This window comes from Ranitomeya imitator, chromosome 1, assembly GCF_032444005.1.
Source record: "Ranitomeya imitator isolate aRanImi1 chromosome 1, aRanImi1.pri, whole genome shotgun sequence".
Taxonomy (NCBI): domain Eukaryota; kingdom Metazoa; phylum Chordata; class Amphibia; order Anura; family Dendrobatidae; genus Ranitomeya; species Ranitomeya imitator.
This window is the reverse complement of record NC_091282.1, coordinates 756,087,134-756,114,412: the sequence shown is the minus strand read 5'-3', so window position 1 is coordinate 756,114,412 and position 27,279 is coordinate 756,087,134.

The window sequence follows — 27,279 nt, the reverse complement described above, 5'->3', positions numbered from 1 at the left end:
AATATTTTGATCTGGTAGCCCCTTTTTACCTTATTTCTTTCAGACCCATTTGCACCTATCAGAGCCTAGTCTATTGACTTCTGTCTTCTTGCTCCAAATCACCCGTTTCAAATCTTTAAATGTCCACTTTTTTGCTTGTTTGCAAACTTAAACCAATGCATCTTATGAGAATACTAAAGGTGAAGCTTCTTCACCTGGCCAGCAGCCATTCTGTCTTGCAGGCCCCAGGGGGACCCTGGCCTTTACACTTTAACTCCTATATAGAAATCTTGAATTAAGATGAGCCTCTTGGTTGAGTCCATGGAGTAGCTGCTGGCCAGTAGGAGTATTTTAAACACACTTAACCCTTTCTTGGTTTGTTGAATGAACACAGAAGCTCGCTGGCTTTATAGTATCATAAGTCTTAGAATGCTAAACCAAACTACTACATTGACACCTTGCGTCATTCGCAACAAAGAAACAGCGCCACTCAGTGACAGAAGCAGAAACAGAAGGAACGAGTACAGGTATGGATGCCACTCTCTTTTCCTTAGGAAACCAGATTGTACAAAGAGGACTAATGCTGTTGAAGTTTGGCAATGAGCCCTACAATTAGTGTCCTTAGTAGGGTAATGGCCCGTGTCTCGAGCTGAGCTACCAACTCAAGGCTCTGTAGAGTTTGTTATGCTTTTTAAAGTGATACTATATGTTGTATAAGTCTAATGAAAGTTGCTGCTATTGTAATATCTCTTATTGATCTTCATACAATATATTATTTATATTGTAATATTTCACTTTTCTTCCTTCGAAAAACAATTTCCCTCTTTCCTTGATAACAGACAAATCTTTTTGCTGCAGCTGGATATGAACATAAAGCAAATATAGCAGCAAATCCTCGGCCGCGTTCCTGTGATGTCCCGGCAGGCCTATTAGTGAGTATTATCTCTCCAATAACAAGTTTACTCTCTTAATAGACTTTCATATTTCTGGAAAGCAGCATTTGATTTGGGAGAATTGCATTGTGGTGAGGGACTTTGTGTTTATTGCGCACCTCCAGCAATACAGGTTAATCTGTTTTGCTCTTTGTGCAACAGAACAAGTGTGATCCTCATTTTACTGGTTATTGGCAGCTCCGTGCGCCTTACGATAATAGTTGAATCTGATGCATGTGAAAACATTGTAAACTGCTAGTCAAAGGCGTAATTCCAAACTCAAAGACCCTCGTGCAAATGCAAAACTGGTAAGAAATCTTGTGGGGTGACCCTGGTACGTAGGATCATAAACTGGGCCAATAGGTAGCTTGGACTGATGAAAAGTAATGAGAAAATAGTGAATATTCGGATTTAGGAAAATCTGCACAAATAATTCCTAATATCCGTGTATTCGTACCGAATAACGAATCCGATACAAGTCAATGGGAAAGCCAAATATTTTTCTGCTGGACCCAATAAACAGGTCTGGGGGTATGGGACAACAGCTGAAATGGATGAGAAAGAGCTAAAACTAAATGGGAACAGCATGGAGAAGATGCCTGCATGCCTTTCTGACTCACATATGGTATTTGGGAATAATGTTGTCTGGTTTTACAGATTTATAAAAAGACATACCAAACCAAACCTAAATTTTTTTTAAAGGTAAAAATGCTAAGAAACATGTTTCCTTCATAATTACATGTACATAATGCAAAAAGAAAAAATTATACCTCCCATTTAGCATATGTTCATATGGAGTGTTTTGTCATTAGTTTTTCCTTTAACATTTGTGAGGGCTTTCACTCCTACATTTGGAAGGTCCCTCCCTCATTCCAAATAGTTAGCAAGATAGCAGAATACATATTCCCATCCCTTTACAATGCCACTTCAAACTTGACTATTTGAATTTTGGCCTTCGTTCGCCACCATAACTACCATGTCCACCGCCATGTCATTATGCGGCCCTTGCTTGCTTGCTTGCTTGCTTGCTTGTACAGTTTCACCTGTCTTTCACTAGGGGGACTTGTCAGGGAGTCACAAAAATACTGAACTTTAGGAAGGCAAAGTTTGACCAGCTTAGAGATGCCCTTAATCTGGTAGACTGGGACAATATCCTCAGAAATAAGAATACAGATAATAAATGGGAAATGTTTAAGAACATCCTAAATAGGCAGTGTAAGCGGTTTATACCTTGTGGGAATAAAAGGACTAGAAATAGGAAAAACCCAATGTGGCTAAACAAAGAAGTAAGACAGGCAATTAACAGTAAAAAGAAAGCATTTGCACTACTAAAGCAGGATGGCACCATTGAAGCTCTAAAAAACTATAGGGAGAAAAATACTTTATCTAAAAAACTAATTAAAGCTGCCAAAAAGGAAACAGAGAAGCACATTGATAAGGAGAGTAAAACTAATCCCAAACTGTTCTTCAACTATATCAATAGTAAAAGAATAAAAACTGAAAATGTAGGCCCCTTAAAAAATAGTGAGGAAAGAATGGTTGTAGATGACGAGGAAAAAGCTAACATATTAAACACCTTCTTCTCCACGGTATTCACGGTGGAAAATGAAATGCTAGGTGAAATCCCAAGAAACAATGAAAACCCTATATTAAGGGTCACCAATCTAACCCAAGAAGAGGTGCGAAACCGGCTAAATAAGATTAAAATAGATAAATCTCCGGGTCCGGATGGCATACACCCACGAGTACTAAGGGAACTAAGTAATGTAATAGATAAACCATTATTTCTTATTTTTAGGGACTCTATAGCGACAGGATCTGTTCCGCAGGACTGGCGCATAGCAAATGTGGTGCCAATATTCAAAAAGGGCTCTAAAAGTGAACCTGGAAATTATAGGCCAGTAAGTCTAACCTCTATTGTTGGTAAAATATTTGAAGGGTTTCTGAGGGATGTTATTCTGGATTATCTCAATGAGAATAACTGTTTAACTCCATATCAGCATGGGTTTATGAGAAATCGCTCCTGTCAAACCAATCTAATCAGTTTTTATGAAGAGGTAAGCAATAGGCTGGACCACGGTGAGTCATTGGACGTGGTATATCTTGATTTTTCCAAAGCGTTTGATACCGTGCCGCACAAGAGGTTGGTACACAAAATGAGAATGCTTGGTCTGGGGGAAAATGTGTGTAAATGGGTTAGTAACTGGCTTAGTGATAGAAAGCAGAGGGTGGTTATAAATGGTATAGTCTCTAACTGGGTCGCTGTGACCAGTGGGGTACCGCAGGGGTCAGTATTGGGACCTGTTCTCTTCAACATATTCATTAATGATCTGGTAGAAGGTTTACACAGTAAAATATCGATATTTGCAGATGATACAAAACTATGTAAAGCAGTTAATACAAGAGAAGATAGTATTCTGCTACAGATGGATCTGGATAAGTTGGAAACTTGGGCTGAAAGGTGGCAGATGAGGTTTAACAATGATAAATGTAAGGTTATACACATGGGAAGAAGGAATCAATATCACCATTACACACTGAATGGGAAACCACTGGGTAAATCTGACAGGGAGAAGGACTTGGGGATCCTAGTTAATGATAAACTTACCTGGAGCAGCCAGTGCCAGGCAGCAGCTGCCAAGGCAAACAGGATCATGGGGTGCATTAAAAGAGGTCTGGATACACATGATGAGAGCATTATACTGCCTCTGTACAAATCCCTAGTTAGACCGCACATGGAGTACTGTGTCCAGTTTTGGGCACCGGTGCTCATGAAGGATATAATGGAACTAGAGAGAGTACAAAGGAGGGCAACAAAATTAATAAAGGGGATGGGAGAACTACAATACCCAGATAGATTAGCGAAATTAGGATTATTTAGTCTAGAAAAAAGACGACTGAGGGGCGATCTAATAACCATGTATAAGTATATAAGGGGACAATACAAATATCTCGCTGAGGATCTGTTTATACCAAGGAAGGTGACGGGCACAAGGGGGCATTCTTTGCGTCTGGAGGAGAGAAGGTTTTTCCACCAACATAGAAGAGGATTCTTTACTGTTAGGGCAGTGAGAATCTGGAATTGCTTGCCTGAGGAGGTGGTGTGTTATGCTGTGCTATCAGGCAACACAGTGTGCAGTAATCAGCGCACATACAGTGATATGGCAATAACCCAAAAACAATAGATTCAGCAAAGTGAGGCCCGATATTCTAGACAGAGCGAGGATAGCAAAGAGAACTATGCAGTCTACAAAAAACCCTAAAGCAGAACCACGCAAAGGGAGGCAAAAAGACCCACCGTGCCGAACTAACGGCACGGCGGTGCACCCTTTGCGTCTCAGAGCTTCCAGCAAAAGAGAATAGCACAGCTGGACAGAAAAAACGGAAACAAAAACAAAGTAACACTTATCTAGCAGAGCAGCAGGCCACAGGAAAGATGCAGTAGCTCAGAACCAACACTGAAACATTGACAAGGAGCAAGGAAGACAGACTCAGGTGGAGTTAAATAGCAAGGCAGCCAACGAGCTCACCAAAACACCTGAGGGAGGAAGCCCAGAGGCTGCAATACCACTTGTGACCACAGGAGTGAATTCAGCCACAGAACTCACAACAGTACCCCCCGTTGAGGAGGGGTCACTGAACCCTCACCAGAACCCCCAGGCCGACCAGGATGAGCCACATGAAAGGCACGAACAAGATCTGGGGCATGGACATCAGAGGCAAAAACCCAGGAATTATCCTCCTGAGCATAACCCTTCCATTTGACCAGATACTGGAGTTTCCGTCTAGAGACACGAGAATCCAAAATTTTCTCCACAATATACTCCAATTCCCCCTCCACCAAAACAGGGGCAGGAGGCTCCACAGATGGAACCATAGGTGCCACGTATCTTCTCAACAACGACCTATGGAATACATTATGTATGGAAAAGGAGTCTGGGAGGGTCAGACGAAAAGACACCGGATTGAGAATCTCAGAAATCCTATACGGACCAATAAAACGAGGTTTAAATTTAGGAGAGGAAACCTTCATAGGAATATGACGAGAAGATAACCAAACCAGATCCCCAACACGAAGTCGGGGACCCACACGACGTCTACGATTAGCGAAAAGCTGAGCCTTCTCCTGGGACAAGGTCAAATTGTCCACTACCTGAGTCCAGATCTGCTGCAACCTGTCCACCACAGAATCCACACCAGGACAGTCCGAAGACTCAACCTGTCCTGAAGAGAAACGAGGATGGAACCCAGAATTGCAGAAAAATGGAGAGACCAAGGTAGCCGAGCTGGCCCGATTATTAAGGGCGAACTCAGCCAACGGCAAAAATGACACCCAATCATCCTGGTCAGCAGAAACAAAACATCTCAGATATGTTTCCAAGGTCTGATTGGTTCGTTCGGTCTGGCCATTAGTCTGAGGATGGAAGGCCGAGGAAAAAGATAGGTCAATGCCCATCCTACCACAAAAGGCTCGCCAGAACCTCGAGACAAACTGGGAACCTCTGTCAGAAACAATATTCTCAGGAATGCCATGCAAACGAACTACATGCTGGAAGAACAAAGGCACCAAATCAGAGGAGGAATTCTTGGTTCTAGCATAGATTTCTGATCAATTGTATCTTGAATCTTTTGTACATTTATAACGAGATTATCCATTGAGGAGCACAGAGCCTGAATATCCATGTCCACAGCTGTGTCCTGAAGCACTCTAATGTCTAGGGGGAAAAAAAAAAAAAAAACTGAAGACAGAGCTGAGGAAAAAAAAAAAAATGATGTCAGGACTTCTTTTTTCCCTCTATTGAGAATCATTGGTTTGGGCTCCTTGTACTGTTATGCTGTGCTATCAGGCAACACAGTGTGCAGTAATCAGCGCACATACAGTGATATGGCAATAACCCAAAAACAATAGATTCAGCAAAGTGAGGCCCGATATTCTAGACAGAGCGAGGATAGCAAAGAGAACTATGCAGTCTACAAAAAACCCTAAAGCAGAACCACGCAAAGGGAGGCAAAAAGACCCACCGTGCCGAACTAACGGCACGGCGGTGCACCCTTTGCGTCTCAGAGCTTCCAGCAAAAGAGAATAGCACAGCTGGACAGAAAAAACGGAAACAAAAACAAAGTAACACTTATCTAGCAGAGCAGCAGGCCACAGGAAAGATGCAGAAGCTCAGATCCAACACTGGAACATTGACAAGGAGCAAGGAAGACAGACTCAGGTGGAGTTAAATAGCAAGGCAGCCAACGAGCTCACCAAAACACCTGAGGGAGGAAGCCCAGAGGCTGCAATACCACTTGTGACCACAGGAGTGAATTCAGCCACAGAACTCACAACAGTGGTGATGGCGAACTCAGTCGAGGGGTTCAAGAGAGGCCTGGATGTCTTCCTGGAGCAGAACAATATTGTATCATACAATTATTAGGTTCTGTAGAAGGACGTAGATCTGGGGATTTATTATGATGGAATATAGGCTGAACTGGATGGACAAATGTCTTTTTTCGGCCTTACTAACTATGTTACTATGTTACTATGTTACTATGCTTCACATTTTCAGAGGGCCAGCAGGTGCTGTGAAACCTGAGTTTGGGAAGGGCCCTCATACATTTGGGAAGTCCCTTCCTCATTCAACATTGTTAGCTAGAAAGTGGAACATATTTCCTATCCATATACAATGCCAGCTAAAACATACCGATTTGAATTTTGTCCCGCCACCACCAACATGTCCACCGCCATGTCATTATGTGGCCCTCGTTTCACATTTTCAAACAGCCAGCAGTTGCCATGAAACCTGAATTTTGTGAGCTCCACAGTCCATTTTGGCCACCACATCCCAATGGAGCCACTGTCATAGGGGGTGAAGCCAATGTAAGGTGAATATAATACAGGAGTTGTGGGGACTGGAGCTGTATGATCAATATCAGTAAATTGGAATCTACTAGACACCAAAAGCATGGACGTTAAGACACCTTCCAAAGAAATCTATTTGTGCTGCATTTATGTTACATTGCTGTCATCCGTATGGCTTACAAAGTTGAAGAAAATCCAGCCCTTATTAAATTTTAGAAGAGTCAGTCTGTCTGCATTTTCTGTTCACCAGAGTGTGAGCCTATCCGTTATGATTGCACCAGCCGAACTAAACCCCAACTCAGACAACACACTTGCAGCAGGGCATGGCAGCCCTTCCAAGGCGTACAAGGAGAGGTCGGGCTTAGTGTGCTGCTTAGACAACCAATAGTTAAAGGGCACTGAACAATCAGGAAGGACACTGGTATGTCACTTAAGTAGTCCTTCACTACCTTGGTCAACTTCTCCCTCCTCATCATAGTTACAGATAGTCCTTGATGATGTGACAGTTTCATGAAAATGGCCCAGTTGGTGGATATTTCCTCCCCCCTTGTGATGCATGGCCCTCCCCTGTAATCCTTTTGGGTGAAGAGAGCCGATACCTCTGCCAGCAGTGTTGTCTGAAGGTAATCTTTTAGCAAGTCTTCCACAACGGCCCTCGTGCATACATGCACTGAAAATGACATGTCTGCCTCAGACATGAGAGAAGCAAATTTCTCTTTGTACCATGGGTCAAGAAAGGTGCACAGTCAGTATTTCACATAGGACAAAACGTGTTTCACGCTAGGGTCTTGGGAAAGGAATTTGGACATGAACTCTGTCATGTGTGATAGACTACAAAGAGTCAAACGTTCAGTGTCCTCACCAGGAACAACACTAACCATCCTCTCCTCCTCACAATGCATAGCCTCCTCCTCATCCTCCTCTTCAGGCCATCCATGCTGGACAGGCATGAAGCTGTGATTCTGAGTCCGCTCTATAGTGCAGAGCAGAAACTTCTGTTCCTCCTCATCCTCCTCCTGTTCCTCATCATCACCCAATGTGGTCTGAGAATATTGTGTGAGGCTGGGCTGTGTGGTATCAGCCACTGTAAAATCTTGCTCCACAGCCACTTGCTCAGCATTCAAAGCTTCCTCCTTGAGATCTTGCAGCAAATGTTTTAATAGACAGAGCAACGGGATGGTTACCCTGATAATAGTGTCAGCAGCATTCACCATCTTGGTGCCGTACTCAAAGTTTTGAAGAATCTCACATATGTCAGCAATCCACACCCACTTGGCAGGTGTTATGTGTGGGGGCTGAGTGTTACTCTGATGGGCATTGAGAAGCTGGAATTCAAACACCGCCCTCTGCTGCTCACTAATCCTTGTCAACATATGAAAGGTCGAATTCCAGTGTGACAAATCAGTCAGTGATGAGGCAAGTTAAAGCGCTGCTGCAGCAAAGCTAGACTGACAAAAGCCTGAGATGACTTTCGGAAATGTGCGCTGACATGGCATATCTTGGAAAGTATGTCAGGGTATGTTTTTAAAAAATGCTTTACAACCAAGTTAAGCATGTGGGCCATGCATAGAACGTGTAGCAGCTTGCCGAGCTTTAAAGCTGCCCCCAAGTTACGCCCATTATCGAACACAACCAGAACTGGTTGGAGGTTTAGTGTGGAGAACCACTGATTGGTCTGGTCTTTTATCCTTTTCAACAGCTCTGCTGTATTGTGAGCTTTATCACCTAAACAGATGAGCTTCAGCAGAGCGTGCTCCTGCTTCACCAAGGCAATGCTGCAGACTTCCCAGCTGGGGAGTGATGAGGAGGCTTGTTCCGCTGAGGATGAGGAGGAGAGAGACAGGAACTGGAATACGAGGAGATTGAAACCCTGATGGAAGTTGGGCCCACTATTCATGGAGTGGGTAAGCTATGTGATGTCCGAGCATCTGACTCTGTCCCATACTCCACCAGGTTAACCCAGTGTCCTGTCAGGGAAATGTATCATCCCTGTCCACAATAACTTATCCATGTATCTGTGGTTAAGTGGACCTTCCCTGTGACTGCGTTGGCCAGAGCACAGCTGATATTGTGTAGCACGTGCTTATGTAACGCGTGAATGGCACACCCAGAAAAAGAGTGGCGGCTAGGAATCAAGTACCATGGGGCCTCCACCACCAAGAGGTCATGGAAAGGCTCAGTTCCCACAAGTCGAAACGTCAACATTTCCAGGGCTACCAATCTGGCAATGTGGGTGGTTAGCATTTGGGCCTGTGGGTGGGTATTTCTGCTTTCTGTTAAATGCGCGGGGACAACTGAACGCAGTGCTGGGACAATGAACTGTAAGTGGTTGCTGATTGTTGTGTCTGTACAATTGCAGGTTTTGGGCAGGAGGCATCAGCGCCTGCTTCATGGACAGCAGATTGGGAAGGGGAAGGGGTAGTGGTTTCCCCATCAGACATAGATTTTGTACCCAGGCATTCCACCCACCTACTGGGGTGCTTGGCTGCCATGTGCTTTTGCATGCTGGTGGTGCTCAGGTTGACAGTGATCTTGTCTCTCCTTAGCTTGGTTTGGCAGATGCTGCAAATTACAATTGTTTGTTTGTTTTGTCTGAAGGAATTTCAGAAAAAAAAGCTGCCATACAGGGGAGCAATGCACCCTTGGCCTGATATCTAGCCGAGTGGGGGAGCTCTATGGAACAGTTCACCGAGTTCTCCTTCTGGTTAAACCACTATCTCTTCTTGCCTGTTTTTGTGCTACAGATCCATCCCTCTCTGCTCTGCTGTGCTCGCTAGACGTGCCTCTGTGCAAGGTTGGATCAAAGGCTTCATCATCAACCGTGTCGTCTTCCAATTCATCAATCTGATCCACCTTCTGAATTGCAATGTTAGGCTGACCTGATGGCAACTGTGCGTCATGATTATCCTCCACCTCTTCAGAGATGAATTGACTTTCCCCAATGTTGCTTTCTCCTGGCTGTGGCTGCTCACATGTTTGGGCATCAAAGAACTCCACCTCCTCATGACCATCTTTAACCCCTTTCCAACATCAGGCATATATTTACGCAGATGTCGGACTCCCTCCCTTTGATGTGGGCTTCGGCAGTAAGCCCACATCTTTCCCAGTATGTGTCAGCTGTTTTGAACAGCTGACATGTGTCTGTAACAGCCGCGAGTGGAATCGCAATCCACCTATGGCTATTAATCCATTAAATGCCGCTGTCAAATGCTGACAGCAGAATTTAACTTGAGCTTCCGGCCATTGGGCCGTAAATCCACCCACCGGTGACCCCTCTCACGTGATTGCGGGTCACCGGTTCATTGGCATGACAATCAGAAGTCTCCTGGAGATCTCTACAGTTGTCACTGCCAGCTTGCTGTGAGTGCCGCCCGGAGGTCAGTGCTCATAGCACGTGAGTAATTCTACTACATAGAGGTGATCTTATCATTGCCTCTATGTAGCAGAGTTAATCGGGTTGTGGCAGTTTCTAGTCTCCCATGGACACTATTGAAGCATGCCAAAAGTAAAAAAAAAAGTTAAATATGAAAAATTTAAAAAAATATAAAGTTCAAATCACCCCTCTGTTGCCCCATTCAAAATAAAACAATAAAAAAATCAAACATATATATATATATATATATTTGTTATCGCTGCATTCAGAATTGCCTGATCTATTAATAATAAATTATTAACCTGATTGCTACATGGCGCAGCAAGAAAAAAGTTAAAACGCCAGAATTACGTTTTTTTGGTCGCCGTGACATTGCATTAAAATAATGGGCGATCAAAAGATCGTATCTGCACCTAAATGGTATCATTATAAATGTCAGCTTGGCACGCAAAAAATAAGCCCTCAACAAACCCGAGATAATAAAAATTGAAGACGCTATGGGTATTGGAAAATGGCACAATTTGTTTTTTTGTAACACAGTTTGGAAATTTTTTTCACTACTTAGATAAAAAAGAACCTAGAGGTTGAGGATTCAGAGGCCCAACCTTTTGACTACTGAGACTAGAAGACTTCATGGTGCTGCTTGTCCACACACTGGAGTCTTTGTCTGCCATCCAACGCACAACATCCTGGAAATTGTCTGGGTTTGTTCGTAGTATAGACCGCTGACCAAATTTCGACAGGAAGCTAGAACAAGATCCAGTCACCTTCTAATCTGTAGCACGGTCTTGGCGGGCACATCCACGTCCCTTAATGTCACACTTTCTCATATTGAATGCGCTATGCTTATGAAAAAAAAAATCCGGGCTTTATCTTTTCAAGTACCCTTACAGAGGTCTTATGTACAAATTCACTGTTTCTAGCAATGTGTAGCAATTTTTTTTAAGATATTAGCTTTATTACTCACGGCAACAGCAGACTCACGAAAATTAGAGGTAAATAGTCACGTTTGAGTATCTCAGCAGGCTTTGCACCAGTCACACAAACTGCTAGATAAAGATACACTTTTTATTAAACCAATCCAAATTTTTTTTTATTTTTAGATCACCTTCCTGACACATTGCAACAATGGACTAATGAAAATTGCCACAGCTAAATTGTGACATTTCCTTATCTCTGCACCAATCGTACAACTGTTAGTAAAAAATAAGCTACCGTATTTTCCGCTTTGTAAGACGCACTTTTATTTCCCCCAAATTGGGGGAGAAATGGGGGTGCGTCTTACAATCGGAATAGTGAATAAAATAGGGGAAAAGTAGTAAATATTTCTTACTGAGGGGCTGGCGGTGGCTGTGGAGCAGACTGGTTGTAAGCTGCGGTGGGGCAATGGAGCAGGCCTGGAGCTGGGGGTGGCGGCGCGGTCATCTCCGGTGTTTGTCGCTGCCATCCCCGATGTTCGGCTGTGCGCGGGCGGCATAATGCTGGCCGACGCCATTGCACTTCCGGAATTGGAATCCGGAGTTTCCGGTTTCTTGAATCCTGTGCCTGTGTCGACTACACAGGACTTCAAGAAAATGGCAGCCGAATCAGCGCATGCGCAGATAAAGCTCTCTGTTACTGAGCTCCGATCTGCGCCTGCGCTGAAGTAAACCAGCTAATACAGGTAGCTGGCAGCAGGGAAAATTCTGGGCTCCGCTGCACACGGAGCCCTAAAGCAGAGGAGGGAGAGAAGCATGATTCTCCTCCTCCTTTGCAGGGAGAGATATTGATTGGTGGAGGGAACTGTTGCTGAGCTGTCTCCACCAATCAGATATCTTATCCCTGCACAATGTATAGTGTAACACTTGTTATTTACACTAGTCCGAGATCCGTGGGAGAGGTGAGCACACATTGAAGTTTATAAAGCACAACCCCCATCATCCTTCAGAATATACTGTACCAATGGGTGTATTTTGATGGATGATGGGGGTTGCAGCCATATGTAGCGTAACAGATCCCCACAACAGTGCATCATCAGCAGATCCCCCCCAATAATTGTGTACCTTGCAGATCCCCATAACAGTGCGTCACCACAGATCCCCATAACAGTGTCACCACAGATCCCCCATAACAGTGTCATCCACAGATTCCCATACCAGTGTCACCACAGATCCCCCATAACAGTGCGTCATCTGCAGATCCCCATAACAGTGTGTCACCACAGATCCCCATAACAGTGTGTCATCCGCAGATCCCCATAACAGTGCGTAACCAAAGATCCCCATAACAGTGTCACCACACATCCCCATAACAGTGTCATCTGCAGATCCCCATAACAGAGTGTCATCCGCAGATCCCCATAACAGTGCGTAACCAAAGATCCCCATAACAGTGCGTCATCCGCAGATCCCCATAACAGTGTGTCATCCGCAGATCCCCATAACAGTGTGTCATCCGCAGATCCCCATAACAGTGTCACCACAGATCCCCCATAACAGTGTCATCCGCAGATCCCCATAACAGTGTCACCACAGATCCCCCATAACAGTGCGTCACCACAGATCCCCCATAAAAGTACGTCACCACAGATCCCCATAACAGTGCGTCATCCGCAGAGTCCCCCAATAATTGTGTACCCTGCATATCCCCCATACCAGTGCGTCACCACAGATCCCCATAACAGTGCATCATCCACATATTCCCCCCAATAAGTGTGTACCCTGCATATCCCCCATACCAGTGCGTCACCACAGATCCCCATAACAGTGCGTCATCCGCAGATTCCCCCCAATAAGTGTGTACCCTGCAGATCCCATAACAGTGCATCACCACAGATCCCCCATACCAGTGCGTCACCACAGATCCCCATAACAGTGAGTCATCCGCAGATCTCTCAATAAGTGTGTACCCTGCGGATTCCCCATACCAGTGCGTCACTACAGATCCCCCATAATAGTGTGTCGTCCGCAGATCCCCCATAACAGTGCATCACCACAGATCCCCCATAACAATGTTTTTCATTCATCATAGGTGTAGAAAAAGACATGGGCTACACATCTAAAATCATAAGTTGATCTAGGCAAAATGAAACTGAACATGAAGTTCTTAGTTTAACAATCTGATTAGACTATATGAAGCCGCTAGCACATGACGGCAAACCTTAGTGAGCAAAAATTTGCGGAACCCCTCTTACAGTCTCCAGCCTTGCAGCATGAGTACTGTGAGGCACCAGGTACCCACCCTGCTGGTTCATTGTCACTGTGGTGGTGGTTGGCACATTACTCCGCACATTTAAAGGGAACCTGTCAACCCGAAAATCGCGGGTGAGGTAAGCCCACCGGCATCGGGGGCTTATCTACAGCATTCTGGAATGCTGTAGAAGAGCCCCCGATGTATCCTAAAAGATGAGAAAAAGACGTTAGATTATACTCACCCAGGGGCGTTCCCGCTGTTTGTCCGGGTCCGGCGCCTCCCATCTTCATCAGATGACGTCCTCTTCTGGTCTTCATGTTGCGGCTCCAGCGCAGGCGTACTTTGTCTGCCCTGTTGAGGGCAGAGCAAAGTACTGCAGTGCACAGGCGCCGGGCCTCTCTGACCTTTCCCGGTGCCTGCGCACTGCAGTACTTTGCTCTGCCCTCAACAGGGTGGAGCAAAGTATGCCTGCGCTGGAGCCGCAGCATGAAGACCAGAAGAGGACGTCATCTGATGAAGATGGGAGGACCCGGACCAACAGCGGGAACGCCCCTGGGTGAGTATAATCTAACGTCTTTTTCTCATCTTTTAGGATACATCGGGGGCTTATCTACAGCATTCCAGAATGCTGTAGATAAGCCCCCGATGCCGGCGGGCTTACCTCACCAGCGATTTTCGGGGTGACAGGTTCCCTTTAAGACTACAGTACGGTATTTAACGTTATTGGCATACTGAGATTTGCCGTGACTTGGCACAAGGCTTTACAAGTCTGATCATAATGTTAAAGTAAAAACTTCTTGTTCAGTTGAATACAGTACATTTTTGCCTAACACCACTAGATCAACTTGTGATTTTTGGATGTGCAGCCCATGTATTTTCTACAGCAATAGTACCGTATTCATTCATGCTCTCAATTGCAATCCCCCATTACTATGAAGGACAGAGCTGACAGTTGTTTCACTACTGTATTTTGTTGCAGAACAATACCGTACAGTTAGCTGCTGCATATTGCGCATTTTTCAAGAATGTCAAAGCAGAAAAGGCATGCATATAAAATTCCCTTTAAACTGGAGGTGATAAAATACGCTGAAGAGCATGGGAACAGAGCAGCAGAGAGACATTTTGGACCGCCTCCAACTGAAAAAATGATAAGAGAGTGGAGGAAACAGGAGGATGAGCTGCAGAAAGCGGGAAAAAGCAGATCTGGTCTTCGTAGGCGTGGTGCAAAGTGGCCAGAGTTAGATGTGGACGTAAAAGAGTGGATCATAGGCCACAGAAATAATGGCCTTTCGGTCTCAACAAAAATGATCATATTCGAAGCCAAGCGGATTGCTGCTGAGAAAGGCATCAATGACTTCACTGGATCACCATCATGGTGCTTCAGATTTATGAAGAGATGTGGCCTTGCTATGCGCACAAAAACAAGAATTGCGCAAAAAAATGCCACAAGAATATGAAGCTAAGATACTGTCTTTCCACAAGTTTGTAATTGACAGCAGAAAGAAAAATGGATATGAATTAGGCCAGATTGGGAATATGGATGAAGTCCCTCTAACCTTTGACGTGCCATCCAACAGAACTGTTGAGGCAAAGGGTTCAAAAACCGTAACGGTAAAAACTGCAGGACATGAAAAAAACCACTACACAGTTGTGTTGTCCTGCTGTGCCGATGGCACGAAACTGCCACCAATGTTAATTTTTAAAAGAAAGAACATGCCCAAAGAAGCTATCCCACGAGGAGTTGTTGTGCACGTTCACGAGAAAGGATGGATGGACGAGAATGGAATGAGATTGTGGGTTGATAAAGTGTGGTCCAAACGTCCTGGAGGACTTCTGAAAAAAACAGCCCTGTTAGTGCTAGACCAGTTCAGGGCACATATTAGTGAAAACACAAAAAAAGTGTTTAAAGAAGTCAAGACCCATCTTGCGGTAATTCCAGGGGGGCTTACCAGCCAGCTGCAACCTCTCGATGTTTCTATAAACAAGCCATTTAAAGTCTACATGTGAGAAGAGAGGAATAAATGGATGGCTGCTGGCAATCATGACCTGACACCAACTGGACGCATGAAGAGGCCCACTATCACTCAAGTTTGTGAGTGGGTGAAGACATCATGGCAGTCAGTAAAGGACGAAACAATTATACGTTCATTCAAAAAATGTGGGATTAGTAATGCCTTGGATGGCACTGAAGATGGTATGCTATATGAGGACAGTGAAGAAAGTGACACTAATGACTGTGTGGACCTGAGCTTCCTAAACTCTGACAGCAGTGATGAGGAATTTCTGGGATTCACTGACTAGAACATTGTGGTGCCTGAGGATTAAAGTTTCTCCTCACTTGTTAGCCAGAACATGGCTTTTGTCGTTACTTACGGTACATGGGACTGTTCTTACATGTTACCCACAATGCTGCTGTTGACTGCTGTTGAGTCTACTATGTTAAAATATTTTGTTATTTAATTAAAGGTTTTTGCACACTATTTGGCTCAAAATATTTTTTTCCTTATTTTCCTCCTCTAAAACCTAGGTGCGTCTTATAATCAGGTGCGTCTTATAAAGCGAAAAATACGGTATTTAACCAATTGAATTTTTTGGGGATGTTTTAGATCACCTTTATGAAACACGCAAACAGCAAACTCAGGAAAATTACAGGTAAATAGTGATGTTTCCATAGCTAAGCAGGTCTTGCACCACTCGCACAACTTCTAGATAAATATTAGCTTTTTAAGCATTAGACGATGAATATTATTTAGCAATTAGCTTTTAAAATGAATATATCTATGAATAATTGGTCATGGTGTTGTATTTTGTCTGACAGTGAAAAGAGAATTAATGATTGTGACTAGCTCAGACTGGGAGGTGATAAAGTGAAGGGACAGGTACAGGTTCCTTTCAGATAGGACCCAGCCTGTAGCAGAAGCAGGTGTATGATCTGATCATTAAGCACAGTCGCATTACGAGGGTGTCCCTGACATGAGTGGAGACCAAGAAAACATATAGCGAGATCAAGAAAAGAGGCACGAGAAAGTTACATAAGGTGTGAGTGATATCCAGAGACCGGATCTGGGACAGGAAACATACAGTAGCTACGCAATACCGAGCTTGCATGTTCAGTAGGTAACAGAATGGTTCAGCGCAGGGAATGTGAGATGAATTGGTCATGGGTGGTAATTCTAAAGTCAGGAGAAAGGTTGAGTAACCGTCATAGTAGCCAAGTTGTTCCCCCTAAGGGGTAGAAGAATGGAACAGTGGGTTGAAGTACAGGATGCTCACTTACTGATGGTAGTGCCATTATTATGGATGAGGGAAGTTCCTGAAGTGCCATGCTGGGTGGTGGTGAAGACCGAGGACTATGTAATGAAGGATAGAGACAATGTCTAGAAGATGTTCCATGATCCAAAGGAAATGTTTGTGAAGTTAAGCACCTGATATCTGTTGTATATAATTTCCACCAAGATTTTGTACAGCAAATGGCAGATCCTTTTTAAGGGGTGTTCTCGCTCATTGAACTTTGTAAGATCTGGTTCTGGCCAGCCGAAGTTAGCATCATCATGCAGGTTGCAAGAACATGGCGCTCCCGTAGCTATAGTCCACACAGCCAGCCAGAACCACCATCTTTACGTAACGTGCTGGAGTGTGAAAGACGAGAACCTCACCCACGACTACCACCATGCGCCACATTACATATTTATCTGTTGATCTGTTTCTCTCTATCATCTACATCTATCCATCTCTTTATATCTCCATCCATTTACCCATCCATCCATCCCTCTATCTTTTTCTCAAATAAAGGTGGGATCAATCCTACTGATACCAAACCACCCATCCCGATATGCAATGTCAAAAACACACAGCTCCGCAACAAGTGGCAATGGATTTTTTTTATAGCCCACAGACATGGCAGTGTTTCAGCTCTCACCAGCCATGAGCCTTTCTCCACCCTACTTTCTAACTACCGTATTTACGTTTCTCTTGCTTTCCCGTCCCGCTACCTTTGCTCTCAACGTATCTAGGTTGTTCAGCAAGATTTTTATCTGTTTGTGGTCATTAAAGACGAAGTCAGCAAGGCTGAGACGGGCTAACTACGATTTTATCAGCAGATAATTAGTTTTTCGCTTTGCACAAAGTTATTTATTAAGCCCCAGAACTCCGCAGAGATTTCCCTGTATAATTACCGCTGCCTGATGATTTTGTGTAATTTGCTCAGACATGCACAGCACAAAGCCAATTTGTTATATTCAAACTCAACCCAAAGCTCATGCACAAAAAAAATGTAAAATGACGATTGTGAGATGCCACAATGATGCCACGCTGGGTATTAATAACATTGTATCTACACTGCAAGCCTTAAAGATGCAATCTTACAAAGATCAGATACAACCTAATTAAATGAAGCAATATCAGTGTCTCCTCATCATATAGCACATTCCCGGGAGGCCATCACAATACTCAGAGCCGGAGTAATAGAAATGTGACAATTATTAACAAAATGAGCAGGGGAGGGACAAGATATGGAATTAAATGTCCTCATTTACTTACCCTTCACATTATAATTGTGCAGCATATGACATAAGAAAAGGAAATTTACATTTTGCTACAAATTATAACAACTCAAATTAAAAAAAAATGTTAAAAATATTTTATACATATTTTAATTTAAATATTTTCTAAGTATTACAATTTAAAAATATTTTGGTACCCCCCATCAGTGGTAACATTATTCTGCTACCTCTGACCCTTGCTGCTTTATTATAGAAAAAACAAAGACAGAAACATAATGATTAAATACCCTGCAGTAAATAAATAGCATATTGAATTAAAATAATATGTGGCACTTAGTTAACATGTTTTTTGATCACATGACCGTGACGTCATCGAAGGTCCTTCACTCACTGCATTCTTAGGAATGGAGGCAGACGCTAGCAGCGGTGACAACCAGGGTCCTTTGGAGGGGTGAGTACATCCATATTTTTTATTTTTATTCTTTATTTTTTACATGAATATGGATCCCAGGGCCTGAAGGAGAGTCTCCTCTCCTCCAGACCCTTGGAACCATATGCACCGCACACGCCGATTCCGATTTCCGATATCGTAAAAATATCGGAACTCGGTATCGGAATTCTGATACAGCAAATATCGGCCGATACCCGATACTTGCAGTATTGGAATGCTCAACACTAGTCGCTATGTATCCCCCAGGATGTGCTTAGAAGCATATTAGATCCGCTGGAGTGCCCTGTGCTCACAGCAGGTTGCCTGAGACACAGGGAAGAATAAAAGTGAGTGTGAACTGGGTCAAGTTATTTGACCCAGAAATTATTCAGGAAAACCCGGTATGGGCTTTTATTTTTGAAACGGACTGCAGGAAGGTAGTGGAGCCGGTTCGTTTCCTCCAGCCCAGATCTTATAGTGGCTCATGGCCATAGAATCTGGAGGAATGAAAAAAAAACCCTGCAAGAGAGTTCGGGTGTGTCAATATTGGTCTGGGAGTCAGACCTAGCAGGAGGCTTATGAGGAGCTCGTTCCGTGTGGAGCAATGCGGCCAGGCAGAGGCTAAAAAACCAGACACCCCAACGTACACGGTGGTGTTTACATTCACGGCAACGGATTGTGTACTAACTTTATTTTCCCGGCTGCATGCCGAAGGACTTGTTTGCGTATTTTTCCGGTTTGTGAGTATGCGATAAAATAAGCAAGACTTTATTTTGAACTTTATATGGGTCACTGCCTTTTAACTGCACAGCAAGAACATTGCTGCATCACATTTGGTGGAGAATATGCGCAGTGTGAATTAAGGCATACCCCAACACCATTTGCATGTCTATTATTAAGCCTGCTACATTGCAACTCAGGCCTACAGACAAAATGGAGGAGATACTGATGCAGCTGGTCATCACACAGCAACAACAGCAACAAACTAATAACCTGTTGCTGCAGCAAATTACAGCCCTGCATGAGGCACCTCCATCACCGACCCGGGAACGTCGCGATGCCCGAGACAAGGTACGCTCCGCTTTGAGGAAATTACCGCTGCTGCGTGGCCAGAAATGAGTGCATTGCCAACCCCGTCACATGATCTGGGGTCAGCGATGCCTCAGGATAGTAAACATAGATGTCCTTGAGACCTCTATGGTTACTGATGTCAGCTAGCTGTGAGCGCCACCCTGTGGTCGGCGCCCATAGAAAGCCTGCAATTCAGCTACATAGCAGCGATCATCAGATTGCTGCTATGTAGCTGAGCCGATCGAGTTGTGCCAGCTTCTAGCCTCCCATGGAAGCTATTGAAGCATGGCAAAAGTTAAAAAAATCTTTTAAAAAATATGAAAAAAATAAAAAAAATATAAAAGTTTAAATCACCCCCCTTTCCAAAATAAAACAATAAAAAAAAATTCAAACATACACATATTTGGTATTGCCGGAATCGCCCGATCTATCAATAAAAAAAGCATTAATCTGATCGCTAAACAGCTAAAAAAAATTGAAACGCCAGAATTACGTTTTTTTGGTCGCCGTGACAATGCAATAATGGGCGATCAAAAGAATGTATCTACACAAATGTGGTATCACTAAAAGCATCAGCTCGGCACGCAAAAAATAAGCCCTCAACCGACCCCAGACAACGAAAAATGGAGACGCTACAGGTATAGGAAAATGGCGCAATTCTTTTTCTTTTTAGCAAAGTTTTGAATTTTTTTTCACCTCTTAGATAAAAAATAACCTAGACAAGATATGTGTGTATGAACCTGTAATTACCTGGAGAATCACAATGGGAGGTCAGTTTTAGCATTTAGTGAACCTAGCAAACAAGCGAAACAAAAAACCAGTGTGGGATTGCACTTTTTTGCAATTTCACCACACTTGGAATTTTTTTCCCGTTTTCTAGTACAAGACATGGTAAAACCAATGGTGTCATTCAAAAGTACAACTCTTCCCACCAAAATTAAGCCCTCACATGACCATATTGACGGAAAAATAAAAAAAGTTATGGCTCTGGGAAGGAGGGGAGCGAAAAACGAAAACGCAAAAACTAAAAAGTGCTGCGTCATGAAGGGGTTAAGGAAGAGGAAATAAAAGGAGAAGTAAAAGACAAAAATAAAATAAAAGTAGTAAAGAGTGACTAAGAGGAACAGAATGAAAAAAGGAAAAGATAATAAAGAGGACAGGAAGAAAAGTAGATCAAGGAAAAGAGAGAGCAAAGAAGAGGAGGTACAAAATGTAGATGAACAGAAGAAAGGAAGAAGTGAAAGGAAAGGAAAAGAAAGAAAAGGGACAAAAAAGAAGGAGAAGAGGATAAAATCTAAGCAGGTAAAAAATGGAAAAGAAGAAATGAGAAAATGAAAAGATAATGCAAGTGTAATAAAAGAAAGGAAGGAGACGGAGGAAGGAGCACGAGTATTGAAGTTATTTATGTTTCATGTAAGAAAAACTCAAGTGGGAAATGACAATATTAATATTATTTATAGTAATGGGGAGAAATAAACAGTCAAAATAAAAGAACAGATAAAAACAAATATACAAACATTTTGCATCTTGTGAAAGCTGAAGTTTCTTATTTATAGCTGTAGAATCAGTGTGATAATATCAATAATGGAAAACAAATACTATAAAAATAATATAAAATGTGTAATGTTACTGTTTGAGCGCAGTGCTGCCGACACGCTCCATCTGCCAGAATATTATGAGGTGGGAGCAGGGTCAGTTTGCAGATATTTTCTACACCAGGACATTTGACGTCTCGAAAGTTATGAAATTCTAAGTTTCCAGGATGCTAAAATGTTTGCATGTCATTTAAGCATTGTCCCTCATGCAACAGGCAAAAGATAAACCTTCTGACTTATGGGCTGTGAAAATACATGGCAAGGCTTAATTAAAATACTGATAGATGTAAATGATTGCGCATGAACAAATAATCACCATGCAATTAGAGAAGAGAATGGGAATTTTAGACAGAATTTTCGTTATACACCAATCAATAAACAAAAATACAATTGCAGGAAAATAAAATAAATTTAAGTCAACAAGAATATGGAATATGTATGGGATTACACTTCAACAACAATAGTGGTACCCAGGAAAAAAGACTGATAATGGCTTGTTTGAGTAGATAAATATTAATAGAGTGTCCCATTTTCTCAGACATTTTGTACTTTTAGCCTTTTTCATTCTTCTAGAAATTTAACAAAATCAACAATGTTAAGGGATTTTATTGTGTTCACTCCGTTATGCCTTGGGAACCGTTTCTGGTTTTCCCTGGTGCAAAATAATAATAATTAAAAAAAAACAACTCATCTTGCACAAACACTGGTGCACTACAGTAATACTATGAAGCAGGAGTCACCCCCAGGGCCGGCTCCAGGTTTTTGAGGGCCCCGGGCGAAAAAATCTCAGTGGGTCCCCCCTTTACCACATACCACGATTCATGATCACATATAAACACAGCCATTTAGTATATAACACAGCCCACGTAGTATATAGCAAAGCCACGTAGCATATAACACAGCCATGCAGTATATAACAGCCCATGTAGCATATAACACAGCCACGTAGTATGTAGCACAGCCCACGTAGCATATAACAGCCCATATAGTATATAGCACAGCCACATAAAATATAACATGGCCCACGTAGTTTATAGAATAGCCATGTTGTATATAGCACAGCCCACGTAGCATATAACAGCCCACGTAGTATATAACATGGCCCACGTAGTTTATAGAACAGCCATGTAGTATATAGCATAGCCCACGTAGCATATAACAGCCCACGTAGTATATAACACGGCCCACGTAGTTTATAGAACAGTCATGTAGTATATAGCACAGCCCACGTAGCATATAACAGCCCACATAGTATATAACACGGCCCACGTAGTATATAGAACAGCCATGTAGTAAATAACACAGCCCACATAGTATATAACACGGCCCACGTAGTATATAACACAGCCATGTAGTATATAGAACAGCCATGTAGTATATAGCACAGACATGTAGTATACAGCACAGCCCACATAGCATATAACAGCCCATATAGTATACAGCACAGCTCACGTAGTATGTAACAGCCCATATAGTATATAGCACAGCCCAGGTAGTATATAACACACCCATGTAGTATATAGCACAGACATGTAGTATACAGCACAGCCCCCCTCCCCCCAAGAATGGCCCCATAGTCCAGTACTCACTGTTAGTTACACTATACAAAAACACTCCTCACCTCTCAACGTTCCGGCGCCGCGCTGCTCCCTCCCTGCTCCGGTCTCGGTGTCTGCCGCTGCACTGCCTGACACACAGCGAGTGCACAAGGATGTCATCACGCCCCCACAGTGGCAGTGTCAGAGGCAGAGTGGGGAATGATGGGAGAGGGAGCATCAGGTGACACTCTCGCCTCCATCATTTGCTTTGAACTTTACCGGCAGACGCCGGTAAAGTTCAAAGTGGCGGCGGGGGAGTTGGTGCTTGCGACAGGCGGCCCCCCTGCCTCACAGGGGCCCCATAGCAGCTGCGTGATGTGCCGCTAGCTGAGGGCCCCTGGGGGAACGGGGGACCTAGGCACTGGCAGCTGCCTGCCACTAACACCGGCCCTGAATGGGCCCCCCTGTCTCGTCAGGGCCACAGCACTTGCCCGGGTACGCCGTGTGCTGATGCTGGCCCTGGTCACCCCATATGTCATAGTAGAGTTCTACTCTTTGGCGGTATAGTACAGCGGTTTAGCAGGATGCCTCCAGACAATGCTGTAGGAGGACGCCTCCATATGGCACTGCTGTAGTGTGGTGCTGTCATTTAGTATTGGGATATGGTGCCTCCATAGAGCACCGTGCTGTGTTTCCTTTATATGGTGCTATAGTACGGTACCCCTATATCATGTTAATATGGTTTCTATAACAAGGTACAGTATATGCTATAGTATGATGTCTTTATATGGTGCTGTAGTATGGTTTCTCTGTACTCCATATTGCTCTGTAGCATGGTATACACTATGGCTTGATGCTATGAGGCCGTCATATGGGCTTGTAGTAAGGTGCCTCTATATAATGCCATAGTATTATTCCTCCATATAGCCCTCTAATATTGTTCCTCCATGTGTAGCTGTAGTATGGTGCCTCAATTGTTGTGAATTCTGTGGTCAAGCTCCCTCCTGTGGTCATGAGTGGTACTTCGGCTGGTTCTGTCTATGAGCTTCCTTTGGTGGATGTGAGTGGGGCTGCGGCTTCTGAGTTTCCTTCTTCAGGTGACGAGGTTAAGTCGTTAGGTGCTGCTCTATTTAACTCCACCTAGTTCTTTGTTCCTGGCCTCCAGTCAATGTTCCAGTATTGGTCTTGCTCTCTCCTGGATCGTTCTTGTGGCCTGTCTGCCCTGCATAAGCTAAGTTTTGCTTGTGTTACTTTTGTTTGCTATATTTTCTGTCCAGCTTGCTATATTGGTTTTTCTTGCTTGCTGGAAGCTCTGAGACGCAGAGGGAGCACCTCCGTACCGTTAGTCGGTGCGGAGGGTCTTTTTGCCCCCTCTGCGTGGTTGTTAGTAGGTTTTTGTGCTGACCGCAAAGCTATCTTTCCTATCCTCGGTCTATTTCATCTCTGTGTTTGTATTTTCATCTTACTCACAGTCATTATATGTGGGGGGCTGCCTTTTCCTTTGGGGAATTTCTCTGAGGCAAGGTAGGCTTATTTTTCTATCTTCAGGGCTAGCTAGTTTCTCAGGCTGTGCCCGAGGCGCCTAGGTCTGGTCAGGAGCGCTCCACGGCTACCTCTATTGTGGTATGATAGGATTAGGGATTGCGGTCAGCAGAGTTCCCACGTCTCAGAGCTCGTCCTATGTTAGTAACTATCAGGTCACTTTGTGTGCTCGTAACCACTAGGTCCATTCTGAATCACCAGTTCATAACAGTACTGGAGGCCCAAAGTACTAATGCTTCTCAATAGAGGGAAAAGAGAAGTTCTGAGACCATTTTTTTTTCTCTGTACTGTGTTTTGTCTTTCTTTTCCCCTAGACATTTGGGTAATTCAGGACACAGGTGTAGTGATGGACATTAGAGGTCTGTCTTCTTGTGTGGATCATCCCACTGCAAGAGTACAAAATATTCAAGACTTTGTGGTTCAGAATTCTATGTTAGAACCAAGAATTCCTATTCCTGATTTGTTTTCTGGAGATAGAGCTAAGTTTCTGAGTTTTAAGAATAATTGTAAACTGTTTCTGGCTTTGAAACCCCGCTCCTCTGGTGACCCAGTACAACAAGTTAAGATCATTATTTCTTTATTACGTGGCGACCCTCAAGACTGGGCATTTTCCCTTGCGCCAGGAGATCCTGCATTATGTAATATTGATGCGTTTTTTCTGGCGCTCGGATTGCTGTATGATGAACCTAATTCAGTGGATCAGGCAGAGAAAAATTTGCTGGCTCTGTGTCAGGGTCAGGAGGAGGTGGAGATATATTGTCAGAAGTTTAGGAAGTGGTCTGTGCTCACTCAATGGAATGAATGTGAGCTGGCAGCAATTTTCAGAAAGGGTCTCTCTGAAGCCCTTAAGGATGTCATGGTGGGATTTCCTATGCCTGCTGGTCTGAATGAGTCTATATCTTTGGCCATTCAGATCGGTCGACGCTTGCGTGAGCGTAAAACTGTGCACCAAACTGTTCGGTATTATCTGAGCATGGACCTGAGCCTATGCAGTGCGACCAGAGCTGAACGGCAAGAACACAGACGTCAGAATGGGCTGTGTTTTTACTGTGGTGATTCCACTCATGCTATCTCTGATTGTCCTAAGCACACTAAGCGGTTCGCTAGGTCTGCCACCATTGGTACGGTACAGTCGAAATTTCTTTTGTCCGTTACTTTGATCTGCTCTTTGTCATCCTATTCTGTCATGGCATTTGTGGATTCAGGCGCTGCCCTGAATTTGATGGACTTGGAGTATGCTAGGCGCTGTGGGTTTTTCTTGATGCCCTTGCAGTATCCTATTCCATTGAGAGGAATTGATACTACGCCTTTGGCCAAGAATAAGCCTCAGTACTGCACCCAGCTGACCATGTGCATGGCTCCTGCGCATCAGGAGGATATTCGCTTTTTGGTGTTGCATAATCTGCATGATGTGGTCGTGTTGGGGTTGCCATGGCTACAAGTCCATAACCCAGTATTGGATTGGAAATCAATGTCTGTGTCCAGCTGGGGTTGTCAGGGGGTACATGGTGATGTTCCATTTCTGTCTATTTCATCATCCACCCCTTCTGAGGTCCCAGAGTTCTTGTCGGATTACCGGGATGTATTTGATGAGCCCAAGTCCAGTGCCCTACCTCCGCATAGGGATTGTGATTGTGCTATCGATTTGATTCCTGGTAGTAAGTTTCCTAAAGGTCGACTGTTTAATTTGTCTGTGCCTGAGCACGCCGCTATGCGGAGTTACGTAAAGGAATCCTTGGAGAAGGGTCATATTCGCCCGTCGTCGTCGCCATTGGGAGCAGGGTTCTTTTTTGTGGCCAAGAAGGATGGTTCGCTGAGACCTTGTATTGATTACCACCTTCTAAATAAAATCACGGTCAAATTTCAGTACCCCTTGCCGCTGCTGTCAGATTTGTTTGCTCGGATTAAGGAGGCTAGTTGGTTCACCAAGATAGATCTTCGTGGTGCGTATAATCATGTGCGTATTAAACAGGGCGATGAATGGAAAACAGCATTTAATACGCCCGAGGGCCATTTTGAGTACCTGGTTATGCCATTCGGGCTTTCTAATGCTCCATCAGTGTTTCAGTCCTTCATGCATGACATCTTCCGAGAGTACCTGGATAAATTCCTGATTGTATACTTGGATGATATTTTGGTCTTCTCGGATGATTGGGAGTCTCACGTGAAGCAGGTCAGAATGGTGTTCCAGGTCCTGCGTGCGAATTCTTTGTTTGTGAAGGGGTCAAAGTGTCTCTTTGGTGTTCAGAAGGTTTCATTTTTGGGTTTCATTTTTTCCCCTTCTACTATCGAGATGGACCCTGTTAAAGTTCAGGCCATTTATGATTGGACTCAGCCGACATCTCTGAAGAGTCTGCAAAAGTTCCTGGGCTTTGCTAATTTTTATCGTCGCTTCATCAATAATTTTTCTAGTATTGCTAAACCGTTGACTGATTTGACCAAGAAGGGTGCTGATGTGGTCAATTGGTCTTCTGCTGCTCTGGAAGCTTTTCAAGAGTTGAAGCGTCGTTTTTCTTCTGCCCCTGTGTTGTGCCAACCAGATGTTTCGCTCCCATTCCAGGTCGAGGTTGATGCTTCTGAGATTGGAGCAGGGGCTGTTTTGTCGCAAAGAAGTTTTGATGGCTCGGTGATGAAACCATGCGCCTTCTTTTCCAGGAAGTTTTCGCCTGCTGAGCGTAATTATGATGTTGGCAATCGAGAGTTGCTGGCCATGAAGTGGGCTTTCGAGGAGTGGCGTCATTGGCTTGAAGGAGCTAAGCATCGCGTGGTGGTCTTGACTGATCACAAGAACTTGACTTATCTCGAGTCTGCCAAACGGTTGAATCCTAGACAGGCTCGTTGGTCGCTGTTTTTCTCCCGTTTTAACTTTGTGGTTTTGTACCTTCCGGGCTCTAAAAATGTGAAGGCGGATGCCCTGTCTAGGAGTTTTGTGCCCGACTCTCCGGGTTTGCCTGAGCAGGCGGGTATTCTCAAAGAGGGGGTAATTTTGTCTGCCATCTCCCCTGATTTGCGGCGGGTGCTGCAAAAATTTCAGGCTAATAGACCTGACCGTTGCCCAGCGGAGAAACTGTTTGTCCCTGATAAATGGACGAGTAGAGTTATCTCTGAGGTTCATTGTTCGGTGTTGGCTGGTCATCCTGGAATCTTTGGTACCAGAGATTTGGTGGCTAGATCCTTTTGGTGGCCGTCTCTGTCACGGGATGTGCGTTCGTTTGTGCAGTCCTGTGGGATTTGTGCTCGGGCTAAGCCCTGCTGTTCTCGTGCCAGTGGGTTGCTTTTGCCCTTGCCAGTCCCAAAG